This window comes from Taudactylus pleione, unplaced genomic scaffold (assembly GCF_031769625.1).
Source record: "Taudactylus pleione unplaced genomic scaffold, aTauple2 ptg000032l, whole genome shotgun sequence".
In the NCBI taxonomy this organism is placed as follows: domain Eukaryota; kingdom Metazoa; phylum Chordata; class Amphibia; order Anura; family Myobatrachidae; genus Taudactylus; species Taudactylus pleione.
The window spans coordinates 28578924-28592840 of record NW_028284434.1 but is presented as its reverse complement, the minus strand read 5'-3'; the positions used below and the strand labels follow the sequence as shown (position 1 = coordinate 28592840).

Genomic DNA, 13917 nt, shown 5'->3' with positions numbered 1-13917 from the left:
TCGGTGAATACGCTGGAATCAAGATGACTGACTCATCGAACTCACTCGCGAGGGAGAAAACTTCCTCTGGGCGGTGTCCAAACTGACAAAGTGCACCTGCGGGACCCTCTTTCAGAGATGATGTCTTCCACCCAGATCTTTACAACAGCTGAGGGGTCTTTCAGAAGAGATGGGCAGTTGGGCTAGGCCGTCAGATGGTCATCTCTGTGGCTGTTATCATTCTTCCTATTAAATGAGTGGATCCACACCTCTCCTGCAATGCAAAATACAGCACATTAGAATTTTCCAAGCAATAAAAAGAAATACAATCAATCCTATCACTATCACTATGGGTTTTATCAGATCTGACAACATATTATTAAACCAGACACCAATTGTCCCCATCCAGGAGAAGGGATTCCATCCCTCCTTGGATATGTCTCTAGCTTTTTTCTGTAATTCTTTTACTTTATTCATGTGCGCCTCTATGGGGTCATGTGTATCCTCAATCCAAGTGCAACATTCCTCACCTATGATAGCACAAGTTCCTCCCTCTATGGCTAACAAGTAATCAAGAGCCATTCTATTTTGTAAGGTCACTTTCCTAATTTGGGCGATTTCTTCATTTATAGCATGGATGGCACTTGTGGTTTCATTAATTATCCCATCCATAATGTTTGCATATTTATTCAATTTATTCGCTAATTCAATTCCCCAACCTGTCCAGGCAGGGAACCACATCCAGGCTTTATCTGCTGTAGTAAACAATTCCCTCTTGTATCCAGCTTCCCTAGGGCCTGTTTCTATCATATTGGTGAAAGAGACATTTGCACGTTGCCTAATGGCTGGTACAACTCTTCCTATAGTGCAGTTACCCCATGCCCCCATAGGAAGCAGGAGTAGGCTCTATTACCACAAATATAATATAGCCCTTGCTTCAATACCCTGGGAATTATCTTACCATGGTTTCCCAACCAGCTCTGAAACCATACCATATTTTTGTACATTTGGGTCCTACACTCCACATCATCCTCATTTTTCTAGTCAGGACAGGCACACCTAGGGGCACAAAGAGCTTTCATATTTGCACACCAACATTGATTATTACAGTTCCCATCCACCTTATCACATGTAGCTTCCTTGTATTCCATATTAAACACTAAGGTAACATTCCTACAATTAGTTTCTCCAACATATACCTTGGGCAAGTTGACTAGGTGACCTTTTAGTTCGGCCACATGGTTAACGTACATAGACCCAATACACATAGTGGGTGGAGAGATTATACCAGTAATTTCTAAGTATTTCCCTAGGTCTGAGACTGCATTGTGAGCAGTGTGATTTATATCTATTTCAACATTATAGCTATAGTCTGTGAGGTTAAGATCGTTCATTGATATAGGGATACCAAGCAAAGGGATTCCTTTATGGTTGGCAGGAACGTGAGAACAGATCCAACAGTTAATGGAGTTCAGCTGCTTGGCCGTCTGCTGATGCAGGAGCCATATAGAGTTCTTTTGTTTTTCTCCTTTCACCTGCATCCAAGGAAATAAAGCACAACCGAACAGGCAGAACAACAAGCGCATTTTAGCAGTCCATCTGCTCCCCTTTTCCCTGAGCGCCTCACCCCTTTGGAGCCGGTCTGCGCCATTGACCTGAAAGTTAATTTTCTTACAATGAGAAGCATGTACCCAGTTAGGCTTCCCTTCTACCTTGATTGAGGTAGCTGTGGTCAGTAGCACCTGGAATGGGCCATCAAATCGGGGTTCAAGATGTTTTCTCACGTGTCTTTTGATTACCACCCAGTCTCCGGGTTGTAGGTGGTGGGTTCCAGATGTGTCTTGTGGATCTGGTAAAGAAGAAAACACTTTTCCATGCAAGTTAGTCAGTTGCTTGTTAAGCTGAACAACATAATCAGTAAGAGAGGCGTACTGTCCATGTAATTCTTGTGGAAAGAAAAGGCCTGTTAGTGGTGGCCTGCCAAACAGTATCTGAAACGGTGAAAGTCCATGTAATCCCTTTGGGGTATGCCTAATAGCAAAAAGAGCTATCGGTAACGCTGGTAACCATGTAAGTTTTGTTTGCTCACATATCTTAGCTATTTTGTTTTTTAAAACGCCATTGGCTCTCTCAACCTTGGCTGACGCCTGAGGACGATATGGAGTGTGAAGATGCTGTTCAATTTGCAACCCTTTCAACATTTCCGCAAATACCTGTCCTTTAAAGTGCGTTCCTCTGTCTGATTCTACCGTCTCAGGTAGGCCATACCTGCACACGATTTCAGATATTAATTTCTTTGCTGTTACCACGTCGGTTGCCTTGGCAACAGGCCACGCCTCCACCCATGATGAAAACATGTCCAGGCACACTAATATAAATTCATAGACCCACATTTTGGTAGCTGAATGTAGTCTATCTGCAACCTTTGAAACGGGTAGTCAGGTTTTACAAGGTGTTTCATTTCTACCTTAGTCATTTTGCCTGGATTGTGTTTAGCACAAATTATACATTTCTTACACCACTCTGTTGCAAACTGTGGAAAGCCCGATGCGAACCAAAATTTATTGACACTAGCAATCATTCCCCCTTTGGAAACATGTGAAGGGAGATGAGACAAGCTTGCTAGAATGGGATACAGAGATGGGGGTGCACACAATCGACCATCTCCATGTTTCCAAACATCATTTATTTGTTCGCACCCAGCCCTCCTCCATTTGCCAAGTGTTTGGGGACCTGCCTGATTTTGCAGGGTTATTAGGGTGTCCATTGACATACTTTCGGTATCTTTTGGGGACTCTTGGAGAAGCATTAAGGCTGCCTGCCTGGCTCCTTCATCTGCTTTTCTGTTACCCATAGTGATAGGATCAGTTGCTCGCTGGACACTTGATAACTGCTACAGCTTTAGGCAATGTTACCTTTTCTGAAAGGTCCTGGATCAGATTTGCATGTTTTACAACTTTCCCACTGGATGTCAGGAAGCCTCTATGTTTCCACAAAAAGCCAAAATCATGTATAATTCCGTTTACATAGTCTTTCCCTCCACCAGTTCACATGCCTTGATCAGGGCGATCAATTCTGCACTTTGGGCAGAATGTATACCAGGATCAAGTGCTTCAGAGTACAAGATAGAGGTGTCGTCTGCTATAGCAAAACCTGCAGCAAACCCTCCCTCTGGCTTTTGTAGTCTGGACCCGTCTACATAGAGGGTCATTTCTGTATTCGGAATGGACTCGTCTAGAACAGGACCGGGAGGGGTGTAGAAGAGTTCCACCTCCTGCTCTCAATCATGCTCTGGGCTCGGCCCACTTCCCGTGTCATGGAGTGGTAAAAGGGTAGCTGGGTTTAACACATTGCACCGAAGTACAGTGATGTTATGGCGCAAGCAGAGAAATTTCATATTCGGTCAATCTGGCACCAGAGAGGTGTCTGGTGGTTAGGCTGTGGAGAACTGCATGTACAGCATGGGGAACCATAAGAAATAATCTATTCCCCAGGACAATATCAGCAGTTTTTTCAACTAGCAGGGCTGCCGCTGTGACTGACTTTACACATGGGGCGCCCGCTGAAATCACTGAGTCCAGTTTGGTACTAAAGTACCCAACTGGCTTCTGTCTCCCTCCATATTTTTGAGTAAGTACTCCCGAAGCCTGTCCTTCCTGTTCATGACAGAACAGGCTGAATGGCTTAGTGTAGTTTGGGAGTGCAAGTGAGGGGGCACTGAGTATGGCCGCCTTCAACTGGTCCACAGCCTGTTTTCCTTCCTCAGACAGCTCTATGCATCCAGCATGAGTGGTCAGAGCGTATAGGGGGGCAGCGATTTGAGACATGTATGGTATCCATTGTCTGCAATATGAAACTAATCTCAAAAAAACTCTGATTTGTTTGGCACTCTGTGGGTATGGCGCTTTCTGTATTACTGAGACTCTGTCCACAGTTATGTGTTTAGAGCCCCGTGAAATACAGTGGCCTAGGAAAATTACCTTTTCCTGACAAAATTGTAGCTTGCTAGAGGATGCTTTGCATCCTTCAACACTCAAGTGGGAAAATAGAGAAGCGGTTGCATTAATGCACTACTACTTTGAGGTGGCTGTCAGCAGGAAGTCGTCAACATATTGTACAATAGTGACCACTGCTGGCGATTGCCACCTATCCAGGACTTGTTTCATCGCCTGACCAAATTCAGACAGTGAGGAGACCATTCCCTGTGGCAACCGAGTCCAAGCATAGTGCTGTTCCTCAAAGGTGAAGGCAAACAGGTACTGGGAGTCTGGGTGCACAGGTACACTGAAAAAAGCATCAACCAAATCTATCACACTAAACCAGGAGGCGTCTGGTGGGATCTCTCCTAGAATAGTGTGAGGATTTGGGACAAGCGGAACATCCTCTTGAATAATCTTATTCACTGCCCGCAGATCTTGGCATACACGGAACTGGCCTGGTTTTCCAGGCTTGGCTACTGGATATAGGGGTGTGTTGACTGGGGATTTTATAGGGACCAGGATCCCCTGGTCCACGAAGGTTTTGATTTTGTTTCTCACACCATTAAGTTGCTTCGCACTAAGGGGATACTGAGGAACCCTGGGTAATTTAGCTGCGGGCCTGAGCTTGATGACCACTGGGTCTGCCTGCTTGATCAGGCCCACCGGTCCACCCTTAACAGCCCATACCTCTTGGGGTACATCCCTCAGGTCAGGAGGGATCTCCTGATCTGGAGGTTGCTGAACTGCCATCAGAGGGAAATCTGAAATCACTGAGTCCAGTTTGGTACTAAAGTACCCAACTGGCTTCTGTCTCCCTCCATATTTTTGAGTAAGTACTCCCGAAGCCTGTCCTTCCTGTTCATGACAGAACAGGCTGAATGGCTTAGTGTAGTTTGGGAGTGCAAGTGAGGGGGCACTGAGTATGGCCGCCTTCAACTGGTCCACAGCCTGTTTTCCTTCCTCAGACAGCTCTATGCATCCAGCATGAGTGGTCAGAGCGTTTAGGGGGGCAGCGATTTGAGACATGTATGGTATCCATTGTCTGCAATATGAAACTAATCTCAAAAAAACTCTGATTTGTTTGGCACTCTGTGGGTATGGCGCTTTCTGTATTACTGAGACTCTGTCCACAGTTATGTGTTTAGAGCCCCGTGAAATACAGTGGCCTAGGAAAATTACCTTTTCCTGACAAAATTGTAGCTTGCTAGAGGATGCTTTGCATCCTTCAACACTCAAGTGGGAAAATAGAGAAGCGGTTGCATTAATGCACTACTACTTTGAGGTGGCTGTCAGCAGGAAGTCGTCAACATATTGTACAATAGTGACCACTGCTGGCGATTGCCACCTATCCAGGACTTGTTTCATCGCCTGACCAAATTCAGACAGTGAGGAGACCATTCCCTGTGGCAACCGAGTCCAAGCATAGTGCTGTTCCTCAAAGGTGAAGGCAAACAGGTACTGGGAGTCTGGGTGCACAGGTACACTGAAAAAAGCATCAACCAAATCTATCACACTAAACCAGGAGGCGTCTGGTGGGATCTCTCCTAGAATAGTGTGAGGATTTGGGACAAGCGGAACATCCTCTTGAATAATCTTATTCACTGCCCGCAGATCTTGGCATACACAGAACTGGCCTGGTTTTCCAGGCTTGGCTACTGGATATAGGGGTGTGTTGACTGGGGATTTTATAGGGACCAGGATCCCCTGGTCCACGAAGGTTTTGATTTTATTTCTCACACCATTAAGTTGCTTCGCACTAAGGGGATACTGAGGAACCCTGGGTAATTTAGCTGCGGGCCTGAGCTTGATGACCACTGGGTCTGCCTGCTTGATCAGGCCCACCGGTCCACCCTTAACAGCCCATACCTCTTGGGGTACATCCCTCAGGTCAGGAGGGATCTCCTGATCTGGAGGTTGCTGAACTGCCATCAGAGGGACCAGACTTTCCAGAGTGTTCTGGTCCTCTGATCCCTCAGATGTAGTCACAATAGGCCCATCCTCCGTGTATTGAATAGTTGCCTTAATTTCATCAGTGCATCTCTTCCCAGCAAGTTGCAAGGGACAGTGTCACTGAGAACAAAGGAGAGGGAGGTGCTGACTGGGCCTATATTTACAGGGGTCTCTGCAGTCTCCCTCAGTGTGATGGGGTTACCTTCCAGTCCTACAGCATCTATTAATCCTGAAATTTTTAAATTTGGGGCTTCAGATCTTTTGAGAACGCTATGGGCTGCTCCGCTGTCCACCAGGCACTCCACTGAGTAAAAAGGCATTTCAGGGAAGGTCAAGTGGACAAAGGCATCACCCCCCCTACTCTCAGAGATGACTGGTAACACTGGAAGCCCTCTCTGTCAGGCGCTGTCCTGCCCTCCTTTTTTTGGAGCTGGACAGTTCCTTGCAATGTGGCCCTGTTTCCCACAATTGTAGCACTTCACTCTTCTGGGCTTCCAATTATTCCTCCCTCTAAACCTACCCCTCTGGGGGTTGCTGGAGGTGTCAACTATCATCACCTTCTGGGCCTTTTCCTCCTGTACTTCTTGTATGTTTCTCTGGATTGAGCTGGCTACATTCATTAGTGCCGGGACTGATTTGTCTCGCCAGTCAGCATAGGCTGAAACCAGCTTGTCATGTATGTCTTTATTAAGTCCCGAGACTAATGTGGCAGTCAGCATCTTTCCCATACCTTGCTCCTCTAAATCCCCCCCTGCTTCTTCTACTGCCTGCCTAAATCTCTCAAAATAATCCTCCACTGGTTCTTTAACCTTTTGTTGAATATTGGTTACCCGGACCCAGGACTGTGGTTGAAACACTTCCCCAATCTTGCCCTTTATGTGGGTAACATATTCTAATGCCCTAAGGGGAGTGTTCTCTTGTTCTGATGGGTCTGATGGTAGGGTGAGTTTGGTACAAATAGCGGCAGTGTTGTCCGGCTACTGATTTTATTATCTGTAGCAGATCTCTCCATGTTGGATTGTAACTGACTGCAATATTATGCAGTTCATTTGCGAACCCATATGGATTATTTCGTGGTTTAGGGACAGATGAAAGAAATCCTTTCATCTCCCCAGGTGTCCACGGGACATGTTGGGTCACTCTCCGATCTGCCTGTCCATTTGTACCAGGGAAAAATTGCTCTCTAACCGGGTAAGCTGAGGCTTGAGACAAGCGATGTTCCTCAGCCATCTCATCTATCTCATTTTGAGTTACTTTGGGAGTGATGAGAAGCTCACCCTCCACTCCACACAAAACCCTTCCTCCCCTTGGATCAGATATATTCTGCCAAGAGGTGGGGGTAGAGTGAGGAGGTGCATATTCAGGGGCAGTAGCCTGGACCAGGGACTCCGCATACCTAGGCGGTGGTAGAGTGCCAGGATTTATTATGGATGTCATGTCTGCAGTGGGATATATTGCCTTGAAACTAGGGGGCTTCTTTGGTTTTGTCCCTTCACGTATTGGAGTCCCCTGGGTGCTTAAATGAGAGGTCTCCAGACTAGCTGCAGTGGGTTCTACTAAAGATAATGCTAGTTGTTCTATTTCCTCTTCCTCATTGTGTTCTGGCTGTGCCTTCCCCCCTTGCTGAATTGACCCCTCCTTTTTTGTTTCTAATGTAAAAATACCATGGGCTTTTTGCTGTTTCTTATAAGATTCTACCATCCACCTGCTCAATGCTGGCAGCTCATTTGGCTCTGTTAATTTTGTTTTATAATTTTTGTAGAGAGTTGCCCAGCGGGATAACTCAAAGGTTCCCTCTTTTGGGATCCCACAATCCATCCCCCTAGTCAACCTGACCCATTTGCCATATTTCTTATTCATCTCCTCCTGTGGGGTACGAGGAGATTCAGGACGCCCATTACTCTGATTTGGTGATCGGCCAAATCCTCGTCTGCTGTGGCTCTTACCCCCTCTCTCAGTTTTCCCACAGCACTATATTATATGGCGATTGGCTGTTAGGGGAAGTCCCACACAGCAAATCCCCGCTTTTGGTCCCTACAAATTTTCCAACAGAGCCAAATGAAAACCAACAAGGAACACATGCCAAACAATATCTGCCCTCTAATGTTATCTATGTCAAACCATGCAAGTAAGGGGTTTTCTATGCCAGAAATATGATTCTTCATGAGAGACTCAGCTCACAAGTCTGCATATTCGGGACACGCCCTTCAGTGTAGTGATAAGCAATGCAAAGCCAATGTACCAGGAGCTGTCAGCACGTTAGGAGGTGATCAGAGATAGAATCGCTCCTGTTCCGAGGGGAGAGCCCCTGGTGAGGGAGGTTGCCCAGGGATCTGTATTGACAAGCAAGACAGGCAGACCGGCAAAGACCACTACTCTCACCAACACTTATTCTCCTATGACCTTTTTTTGTCCCTCTGCCAGACAGACAATGTTATTGACAGTATTACTTGACAAACTCAGAAAATAGAAAACATTCGTGTCCGAGGACGGTAGGGTCCTTTTATTTTTTACTTCCCTGCCCCCACCATGCTCTCTCCGTGGAGGTGCGTCTTGAGGCAGCGCAATCACTCAGCCGTAAAGGACCGCTTTCACGCTGATGTGGCGATGTGCCAACATCCACATACACTCACACATGCATATCCAAAGGATGATAGGACACAAAACACAAAACGGGTTTCCCGGGTTTCGGCACCAAATTGTTGTGGAAAATAAAGACAACGTAAACAGCTGCTGTCAAATCGAAATATATATTTGTTTTCTTGCAGAAGCTATGATTACAATTAAGTGACACAGTTCACTTACAGGTAATTATCATATGTGCGGCCGCTGCTACTGCTTTCATTGCTCAAACTCACACAGCTTACATTATACACACACACTCCAGCACCCCTCCACCCATGGCTGGACCGATCCAAGTAGGCTTCCAGGGTGGTGATCCTTATCGAAAGCCATCTGTTACTGTATTCGAGATAGAGGGTGCAGGGTTTATGAAATAGCGTGATGAAGCAAAGAAAGACCAACTTATTTGTTACGCATGTCACGAACACATTTATATATTGCCTATGAGAACAAATAAATGATATTGCAGGATAGGATTGCTGGGATCCATTTATTTCCTTAACACTACTGTGCTCTTTGTATTTGGCTTGCCTTATACAAAGTTTATTCTACCTGCAAGTGTGTGCTACCTACCTGCATTCTATCCTGTTCCTGAATTCTGTACTGATGCGTCCCTATCAGTATAGAGTGTTGGTCGCTGAAGCTGGGGTACGGGAGATTAGGAAGAGAGCCCAGCAAAGAAGGACGAGAGCATGCTGGACTAAGGAGTGGCTGCTACAAAGGGATACTCTCACATGTCCCTGCTGATGGAGATCAAGGAGAACAACCCGGACGACTATCGGAACTACCTGCGCATGGATGACGCCAGCTTCCAAGAGTTGCTGCATCTGGTGACCCCCACATCAAGAGACAGGACACAAGGTGGCGGAGGGCAATCCCTGCTGAAGACAGACTGGTGGCTACCCTAAGGTACCTGGCTACAGGAAGGTCACTGGAAGACCTGAAGTTTGGGACACTCATCTCACCTCAGTCCTTAGGCGTCATCATTCCGGAGACCTGCAAAGCCATCGTAAAAGTGCTACAGTACCATTATTGCAAGGTAAGTTAAAAAAAACACCACACTTTGTTTTCTTGTGTAAAGAAAACATTTTTTTTTAAAACAAAGAAAAAAATATCCTTCATTTAGTACAATGTGCACTGACCTGCAGGCAACTGAAAGTGTGCACTAAACTGTGTGCAAAATACTTTGTTTATAACAACTTTACAAAAGAACATTATCAACAAATTGTATGAATCCCAATAGTTAGCCGGCTGTATGTGATAGGGTGGGTCAGACACCAGTTTGAACAGGCCAAAACACATATGGCACAAGTACACATTGTGGCCCCGGCTTCCAGCAATGTGTACTTGTGCCATGTGCGTAGTGACCTTGTCCAAATGGCGTCATCACCACCCTATCCCATGCAGCAAGCACCTATAAGAATTCATAAAATTTGGTGATATTAAAAGCAAGACAAAAAAAACAACCAAATTAAATATCACCAAATTTTATGAATCCCAATAGGTAGCTGGCTGTATGTGATAGGGTGGGTCAGACGCCAGTTTGAACATGCCAATACACACATGGCACAAGTACACATTGTGGCCCCGGCTTCCAGCTATGTGTACTTGTGCCATGTGCGTAGTGACCTTGTCCAAATGGCGTCATCACCACCCTATCCCATGCAGCAAGCACCTATTAGAATTCATAAAATTTGGTGATATTAAAAGCAAGAAAAATTTTACATCTCTGTATATTGGGGCGACTCATCTGCTGCATCCAGCAGAACATTATACAAGGTGGTGCTTGGTGTGCTTGCTGGGGGAGTAATATCTAACTAGGCAGGGAAGGGGGGCGGACATACCTATTTGGGGCAGGGGAAAATAGCATTGGATCTGCAATGTATGTAGAATTTGAGATATTTTTGCTCATACAGCGACTCAAGAGGTCGTAGTTTAACCTTAAAAAATTTCTTTGGATATGTATCCAGATTTCTCAATGTGCTGTTCACATGAGCTGTGAAATCATCTATTGCATCTGGGGGTTTCTGCAGCAGCCGTTCTGCGTTTTGTAAAAAATGGTCCTCACGTTCTGTAAAATTCTCCTTTCTGCCTTGTTTTTTTTTCTTTTTTTGGGGTTGTTGAGAAGATGAGGGTCCAGGTGGAAGTTGAGTTTCCACTTGTGTGCTATTCTCCGGATCACTGTCACCACCGAGCAGACTGAGGTCCGGTGTGGATGCTAAATCAGGGTTTTGGGTGGGAATCTATATAGGGAAAAAAGATATAAAAAATATTATAGTCATGTTTTAACATCTTTTTTACTATTTTTACTGTTTCCTAACACCGTGGAGGAGTGGACCAGCATCACGGAAGATTTTGAACAACGTTGGAATTTCCCTAACTGCGGAGGAGCCATCGATGGGAAACACATCCGCATCAACCCACCTGCCAACACCGGATCATATTACTACAACTACAAAGGATTCTTCAGAATCGTTCTCATGGCAGTGGTGAATGCCAACTACGAATTTCTGTTTGTGGATGTCGGCAAGAATGGGCGTGCTTCGGATGGTGGGTCCTTCAAAAAGACGGCTTTCTAACAGAGACTCGCCAACAAAACCCTCAATCTGACCTCACTGGACCAGACAAAGCACGGCCTAAATTACGTTTTCGTTGCAGACGAGGCTTTTGCATTACATGAACATGTGATGAAGCCATTTGCACACAGGGGCCTGACAAGAGAGAAAAGGATATACAACTACCGTCTATCCCGGGCACGGCGCTTTGTGGAAAATGTGTTTGGAATAATGAGCAATCGCTTCCGCAGTTTCCACACCACCATCAATCTACATGTGGATAAGATAGACTGGGTCGTGATGGCATGCTGTGTGCTGCACAACTTTCTGCGAAGAAAATCTACTCAATGAGGACCAGTCCCAGCTAGACCAGAAGATGTAGGACCCCTGGAGGACATTGAACATTTGACATCTGTGTCTGCACCACCAACTACAACAACATCCACCGCACGTGCCAAAGAAGTGAGGGAGGAGTACATGACCTATTTCAATGGACCAGGTGCTGTACCATGGCAGGAGGACTGCCTGTGAACTACTGACTAAATTGGACATTTGGGATTTAACAACAAAAACATTAAGGATTTTGGTTTAAACTGTGTCACTACTTACCAAGACTTCTGCAACCTCCTCATCTCCCTCACGCTCAGACATCAAGATGATTGATTCCCTTTGAGGCTCTTGTTCACTGATGAATGACATCATTTGGTAGTACCACAGCGCAGGAGTATATATTTCATCTGTAGCCGCTCCTGATTTTTTGGAGTCATCCACCTTCTTTTTTGCTTTGATGTACACTGTCCTGAGATTTTGAATCTTTTGCCGTACAGTTTTCAGGTCTACATCAGATATGTATTTTTTCGTATACACCAACAGTTCCTCTAGTGCGGCCAACTTGTGCGACTTGTTGTGGTACTTCCGAGAACTGATCTTCCACAGACAGTCTTTCGAGTGCAGGATTTCAATGAATCCTGTAACGAATTCACGTTCAGAATCCATGGACATTATCTATGAAGAAGAAAAAAAAGGACATTTAAATATTTGTATATAGTTTTGTTAAATGTAATGTTGTTATAGTTCACATTTTTAATGTTTTCATATTTTCTTTTTTACAGGTTTTTAAAGGTTTGTTATGGTATTCTAATCATGTTTTCTTTTACAGGAATGTTGTGTTTATTGCTTGGTAATATAATGTTTTTCTTTGTTTGACTTTATGGGTTTTCCACCTTTGGGCCTGTCGTTGTGGTAGAACTACAGATCCCAGGATGTACTAAAAACAGTTTCAAAGGTGAGTGGCAGGTCATCCTGGGATCTGTAGTTCCACAACAGCTGGAGACCGAAAGGTAGAAGACCCCCAGCTTTAAATAATGTGTGTTTTAAATGTAATGTATGGTGATTTTTTTGTAAAATACGTGTTTATTTATTTATTTTTTTGATGTATTACACACATTGGTGGGCAGTGGGGGAGCTTAATGCATGACCCAGCAACCGCCTGCCTCAATACGGCGGGCGGTGGCTGGGTCATGCATTTATTACCTGGGGGCACACATTGGTGGGCAGTGGGGGAGCTTAATGCATGACCCAGCCACCGCCCGCCTCAATACGGCGGGCGGTGGCTGGGTCATGCATTTATTACCTTGGGGCACACATTGGTGGGCAGTGGGAGCTTAATGCATGACCCAGCCACCGCCCGCCTCAATACGGCGGGCGGTGGCTGGGTCATGCATTTATTACCTGGGGGCACACATTGTTGGGCAGTGGGGAGCACATATTGGTGGTCAGTGTGGTTGCAAACTGTACAAATACTCACCAAATATACAACAAAACAAAAATCCAGTGTGCAGGCTCCCAAAGTGCGACTGTCTTGCTCCATACACGATGCTGCACAAGATGGCGATGGGGCATGTCCAGGCTTCTGTCAGTCAAATTCCGCATTGTGTGATGAATTGTACGATTCATCGTGAGGAAAAAACCCCTCACGATCGGCTTCCATCGTGTTCATGGTTGGCTAATCTGCCCTACAGCACGGCAGATCAGAAGATGCGATATACGACGAGCGGGGACGCGCATCGGTATCGTGTTCGTGAGTATAAACCCACGATTTGTACATATTTTACCCGATTCGTCGAAATCGGCCAAATCGTGTAAAATGTCGCTATATGTGTGGGCACCTTAACACCATGGCACCAGTGCTAAACACGTGTACCAACACAGAAAGAACAAGAATACTGAATGAAAATCTTTATTCAAATATATATACTGTATGATAAAATGCTTATCATGGTAAATTATGCCTTATACAATGATGAGTCATTTTTCCAAACAGAATGCTGCTTTTCATATTTGGTTTGATACTTACTTGGCATTGCTCACTGTGTAGCAAGGTCAATTTTAGGAATGTAGAAACAGTTATTTCAGTAGATGAGATCCTGTTTTAATATAATATAAATTGCACTGGGCTTCATTCCATATTGGAAATGTTCTAGCCAACTGAAAAGAGACTGTTCTTTTTATGGCATTTGTCCATAACATCTGGATATTCAAGAATTATTACCTGCTGCTTACCTGTCCTCAACTCTTCATACCATTCTGTGCACATACAGGACCTGTGGCTGCAAGAAATGTGATATAAGATTCAATTTGGGCCACATTCATCATTAAAATGGTCACTGAGGAAACAAAATCTTAACAACACTACAGTATATGGAACAGGCACTAGTAATATTAACATATACACATATAAATGTAGAAGAACATTTGCCCAGGAGTGTGTTCTCCAGAAATGTGTGAAAATCAAAAAGGTCAAAATGTACGTTTCTAGTGTTAATTGTTTT

General features: G+C 44.9%; 1 pseudogene; it reads right to left on the bottom strand.

Moving 5' to 3' along the window:
* Window positions 1-228: 228 nt before the first annotated feature.
* On the bottom strand, window positions 229-1373 carry LOC148538992 (syncytin-2-like; annotated as a pseudogene).
* Between the last annotated feature and the right edge of the window lie 12544 nt (window positions 1374-13917).